This window comes from Marmota marmota, unplaced genomic scaffold, assembly GCF_001458135.2.
Source record: "Marmota marmota marmota unplaced genomic scaffold, marMar, whole genome shotgun sequence".
NCBI classification, from domain to species: Eukaryota; Metazoa; Chordata; class Mammalia; order Rodentia; family Sciuridae; genus Marmota; species Marmota marmota.
The window spans coordinates 22,595,074-22,601,073 of NW_026000005.1; the positions used below are offsets into that span (position 1 = coordinate 22,595,074).

Here is a 6,000-nt window from a genome sequence, read left to right on the forward strand (position 1 = left end):
ACATTTGTAAAGAGATGCCCAGGTCTGGGGATGTAGCTCAGTGGTAGAATGTTTGTTGAGCATGGGTTTGAGCCCAAGGACTGGGAGGGGGGAGAGTGGAGGGAGAAAGAGAGAGAGAGAGGGCCCCAGTCCACAATTCCACATAAAGTTTTTTTGTCAATGTTTTGAGGTTTATTTTCATAGTAAGAGGCAGGATCAGTACTGGCTATCTAATCTGTAGGGCCCAGTGATAAAGAAAAAAATGTAGGGCTTTGATGGAGGCTAGTCATTCTAGGCGTTTCATGTGCCTATCCTTTCAACCTTTGCAGATGTATAACACCCCCTCCACCCCACTCAGTAGGGACTGAAATCTCCTACACTGGCCAGCCACCTGGTGAACATGCTGTGTGTTATCAGGGGGCAGGGATAACTGCTTCCCTGTCCTGTCTCAAGTCACTTCAGAGCAGACTGCTTGCAGGAACCTGGTCCTCCTCAGTCTGTACCCAGGTCTCCATTGGAAACTTGCAGTGACTTATAGGGACAAATGAGCCTGCCACCCGAGTTTTCCTGCCAATGCAATCCAGTTGTTGTTCTGGCAGAAAGCAAGAGTGGTAGTGAGGTGGAGATCCAGATACAAGAGAGGCCAGGAGCCAGAGAACTGGTCTCTTAAGAGCTTGTAGGCAGGGCTGGGGATATAGTTCAGCTGGTAGAGTGCCTGGCATGCACAAGACCCTGGGTTCAATCCCTGGCACCACAAAAAAAACAATAACAACAACAATAACAAACCTGTAGGAGGAGACACAGAGGCAAGCTCTAAACTCCTGATGCATAGTCCATGTCCTCATAGGACTTCACTTACAAAACACAAATTCAAAAGTAAAATTATTAAGAATTTCAAGACAGTGGCTACAAAGCATTAAATCCCAAGCATAAGCCCCTTCTTAGCTGCTTCTACAGCTGCTCTGGTTGAAGCCCATGGAACTATTCCAGCACACATTTGACATTGACATTTGACCTTTCATATATAGCAGTGTGATTTTTGAGGCTATACTTCCATTTTGTATGCTGATAGTTCTTGCAAATGTTCATAATTCTCATTTACGATCTATCTTGTGTGTGTGTGTGTGTGTGTGTGTGTCTGGAGATCTAATGTCATTTGTCTTTAAATCTCTCTAGGATGTCTTAAAATTCTTTATAAAATAGATGCCAGACCTTTATTTTAAAGAAAGAAACAATTTCATAATACATGTATTTATTAAAGTTGCAAAAAATGTCCAGTATGTGAAAAATCTTTTATCCTAAGCCCCATTTCACTGAGGAAATTCTTACTTTCCTGTATTGAATCATAATGGACAAAGATTTTTCTGCTGGAAGGTAAAATGGGATTTTTCCCTGAAATATCATCATAAAATCCGTGAAATACTTCAGTGATCTGAGTCATTCACTTATTCATATGAGTAGACATTTAGATAATAGAAGTATTTAACAGAAATCTGTGAGAAATACATTGTTAATTCCTGTGGAGGAGGAAGGAAGAAATCCTACCGATGTATTTTAAGTATAGTTAAATACAGTGTTCCCTGCCATTTTAAAATACAAAGATTTTTTCTATGCCTCTTTCTTTCCAAAGGGCTATAGAAAATTACTTTGACAAAAATCATAAATCGGTTTTTTGTTTTGTTTTGTTTTTTGCTGTTAACCTCTTCATTCCATTTCATGAAAATAGCAATCGGTGGTTGCTGTTGCTTGAATATGTTTTTCAAAACTCCATGTGTTGAAAATTTAATCTCCATTTCATATGTTTGGAAGTGGGGCCTTTGGAAAGTAATAAGGGTCAAATGAAGTCATGAGGGTGGTTCTCCTATGGTTTGTACTAATGGGACATTTGTTAAAAGGCTGGTGATTTGGGGAGGTGGTAGAAACTTTGAAAGGTGGGATCTACTAGGGGGTCTTCTAGTCCATTGGGAGTGTGCCCTTGTAGGGGATTGTGCGACATAGGCCCCTTCCTGAGGTAATCTCTGTCATGTGCTCCTGCCAAGATGTGTTGCCCTTATAAATGGCCCAAAGCAATGGGGACACTAGATCTTGGATTGGGAACCTCCAGAACTGTAATCCAAAACAAACCTTTTCTTTTTGTAAGTTAATTGTTTCAGGTATTTTATTATAATAATGGGGAACTGACTAATATAGGACCCCATGATGTCATAAGAAAGGGAAGAGAGCCAGGTGCAGTGGCATATATCTGTAATCCAGTTATTCAGGAGGATCTCAAGTTCAAGAATAGCTGTGGTAATTTAGTGAGATCCTTTCTCAAAATAAAACATAAAAATAAAGAGGGATGGAGATGTAGTTCAGTAGAAGAATGCCCCTAGATTAAAAAATAAACAAATTTTTAACATACAAATTCTAATGATATTAATGCATAGTCTAAAAAAACTGGTACATTTCAGACTACTTGCAATTCATGTTATTTTATAAAGGTTTTTATAGTTTTCAGTAATAAAACCCAGTTAATTTTAAAACTTGAAGTTTTGGGGCTGGGGATGTGGCTCAAGCGGTAGCGTGCTCGCCTGGCATGCGTGTGGCCCAGGTTCGATCCTCAGCACCACATACAAACAAAGATGTTGTGTCCGCCGAGAACTAAAAAATAAATATTAAAAAAAATTCTCTCTCTCTCTCTCTCTCACTCTCACTCTCTCTTTAAAAAAAAAACTTGAAGTTTTATAAAATCTTCAACATAATTTAAGACTAAAATATGAACAAAACTGGCTAATTTCAGAGTCTCAGCTTTTGGGGAGTAAATGGTAATCTGCTATAAAAATATAAAGTTAAAAGGAAACTATTAAATTTTTTATGCTTTAGCTCTGAAATTTCCTGTTTGTGGGGGGTATGTATGTAAAGCCAACTTTAGTAGGAACAGAAGAATTGAAGAACTTTTTTTCTTCAAAACATATTTTTTTCTTGTCCACAGCCCAGTTGTGCCAGGGCAAGTGGTAGATTTTAGACAGGCCAAAGAAAGTGCCTGGAGACAGCAAGAGAGACACATGGTTTATTGGGGCAAAACTTAGAAGAGATCAAAGACTGCTCCAAGAAGAGTTCAGTGGTGATAGACTGAAAGCACCTCCATCCTTCAGGGTGCTTCACCAAGCAGTGCCTTCTCTCCCTCATGGTGTTTGTCCAGTGACAGCTGGCTGGATGAGTGACACATGTCCTTTCCACAGTATCCTCAGTTCTGCACCCATCCCCACTCAGAGAGACATTTTTACATCTTAGGCTGCAGAGTGGTGATTTCACCATCAGCTTGCTTAGTTTGCTTGACCAGCATTCCAAGGAGCAACTATCCTGGCATACATGCAAGAAAGTAGCTTTCTACAGATAACACTAACTTGCCCTAGTTCCCAGTGTGCATAAGAGAAAACCAGTGTCCTTCAAGGTAATATGTATCTGGACTTTCCTACTCTCATTGTTCTTTAGCTTGGCTACATTGGGGAACAGAAAGTGGCCATTTAGGGACATTGTATTCTGCTGTCCTCCTTTTCCACCTTGTTCACCTTTCAAGATATACTGTCTTTCCCATCATTATACCTACACACATAGCTACATGATGGTGAGTAATTTCAGGTTTATACTGCCTACTCTTTTAAGGTTTGTTGGAAACATTTTTATATCTTTTTGTCTTTGACAAGGAAGGAAGACTTTTTTTTTTTTTTGTATCTCACAAGGAAACCATTCCAGATTATGAAATATTTGAACATAATACCTCCAAGTATATCCTTGGTGTACAGTGTTTCCTTCTTTATAAGAATAATTTCTTCCCAGCACTTTGGAGGGAAAAAGAAAACTTCTTAAAAAATACTAATTGGGCATGGGGACACATACCTGTAGTCCCAGCTACTTAGGAGGCTGGGGTGAGAGGATCCCTGAGTTCACAAGTTGGAGTCCTCCCTGGGAACATAGTGAGAATTCACATCTCACTATGGGTAGTGGCTAATTTGTGAGGATTATTGTTGATTTTGTTGAATAAGATAACAACATTGTGATTATGTAGCAAAGTGGCCTTTGTTTGTTAGAGATAAGTACTAAAGTATGAAGGGATTAAATATCCCAATTACTATAATTTTCTTTATAATTTTTTAGCATAAGAATAATATGAGGGCTGGGGATGTGGCTCAAGCGGTAGCGCGCTCGCCTGGCATGCGTGCGGCCCGGGTTCGATCCTCAGCACCACATACAAACAAAGATGTTGTGTCCGCCGATAACTAAAAAATAAAAAAAAATATTAAAATTTCTCTCTCTCTCTCTCCTCTCTCACTCTCTCTTTAAAAAAAAAAAAAAAAAAGAATAATATGAGATGAAGTTAAGGTAAAATGGATGCTATTGTTACATCCAATTAATATTCTTGTATTCATTATACTACTCTTCCATATTGTATGTTGGTAATTTCCACAGTAAAGAGAAAAAAATATATACTTTTCAATAAAATGAATGAGGATTATGGAATCTATGGTTCATAGTAATAGAATGCTGTATTGCACAGATATAATGAATAGTAAAGTTTTTTTTAGTAATTTAGTATATTTTAACTCTAAATGGATATTAATAAAGTTGAAATAAAAATTTCAGATAATAAAATTCATTTAGAAATATAAAGCTCAGATTCCAGTCATTTTTCTTTTTATCACAGAAACTTTAAACATATCCCCCAGCCCAATATTTAGTATGTTTGAATTATGGGCACTTGATATTAATTTTTCTTTTCATTTTTTGGTGCTGGGGATCCAACCTAGGGCCTCATAAATGCTAGGCAAGCCCTCGACCACTGAGCTACGTCTACTGCCTCTTAAATTTTTTTTACAGATAGTCTTAAATCTGATTAAAACTCAGAAATGTATACAAATACTGTGAAAAAATCTTACCCCTGATACTGAGTTTTCTTGTTTGGGGGAAGAATAGAACTTAATTAACTATGTCTTTTTCTTTTTTTTCCCGTTTTTATTTATTTATATTTGTGTGCTAAGAATTGAATCCAGGGCTTTGTGCATCCTAAGCACATACTCTACTATGTTCTAAACCCCTAGCCCCTCAACATTCCTATTAAAGGCTCTGAGGAACCCAGATCTGCTTGTCCAGGCTGTGGGTAATGTGAAACAAGATTATTTATGTCAGGAGATGGAAATAAGGATTCAAATTTGAGAAAAAGCCATGGTATAATTTATTGAAAATAAATACAGTTGACTCTCTGTATCCATGGGTTTTATATCTGAGATTGGTTGATTGAACCTACTGCAGATTCAAAATATTTTTCAGAAATCATGTCTGTACCCAGTACCAAAAAAAGAGAAAGAATTGCAAGTAGATTAAAAAAACAAACAAACTATTGTTCGCATGTCTGGGCTAATGTGTAAGAAAAATTACATATTAATGGTTACTTTGAATGAAGCTAATGAAAATTACTCTAAAAATATTACCTTGGACTGCATTAATAAAAGTATTCTTTCCTAATTTGGGGGAGCTAAAAGTGTCAGTAGACTCTTAGAAAAATAATCCAGGCTCATTTTAGAAAAATTTAAATGAGCAAAAATAAAAAAAAAAAAAACTTTATAATCTGGTGAGATTATACATTTATATACATATGGTACATTTACAAATTGTCTTTGAGAAAAGTTATACCAAATTAATATCATGAGTAGTATGATTGGCATTTTCATTTTTTATAAGCTTTGTCAGTCTGCTAGATGAGAAATGTTATTTTAGCTGCATTTCATTCATTATCGGTAAAATTGAGCCCTGTTTACATACATTTACCATTTCTATTTTTTACTTTATAAGTTTGCCTGTATATGTCCTTTTCTCTTACGCATTTACCTTGTTGATTTCTAAGAGCTTCTTATATATTCTTTATGTATTAAGAGCATTAACCCTTTGTCATAAACCACATAGTTTTTCCTGAGTCTTAATTATTTCTGCTATCTTTACTATATAGAAATTTAGAACTTTATTTTCATTTTTCAAATACAATTT

General features: G+C 36.4%; 1 protein-coding gene across 1 annotated transcript in view; it reads left to right on the forward strand.

The window, feature by feature from the left end:
• LOC107138623 (cytochrome P450 20A1) overlaps positions 1-2,572 on the forward strand; it is a 67,907-nt gene extending 65,335 nt beyond the window's left edge. Inside the window, exon 14 of the mRNA XM_048808349.1 lies at positions 2,513-2,572. The gene's annotated coding sequence lies outside the window, so the exon portion shown is untranslated. The remainder of the gene's footprint in view (positions 1-2,512) is intronic.
• The last annotated feature ends 3,428 nt before the right edge of the window (positions 2,573-6,000 follow it).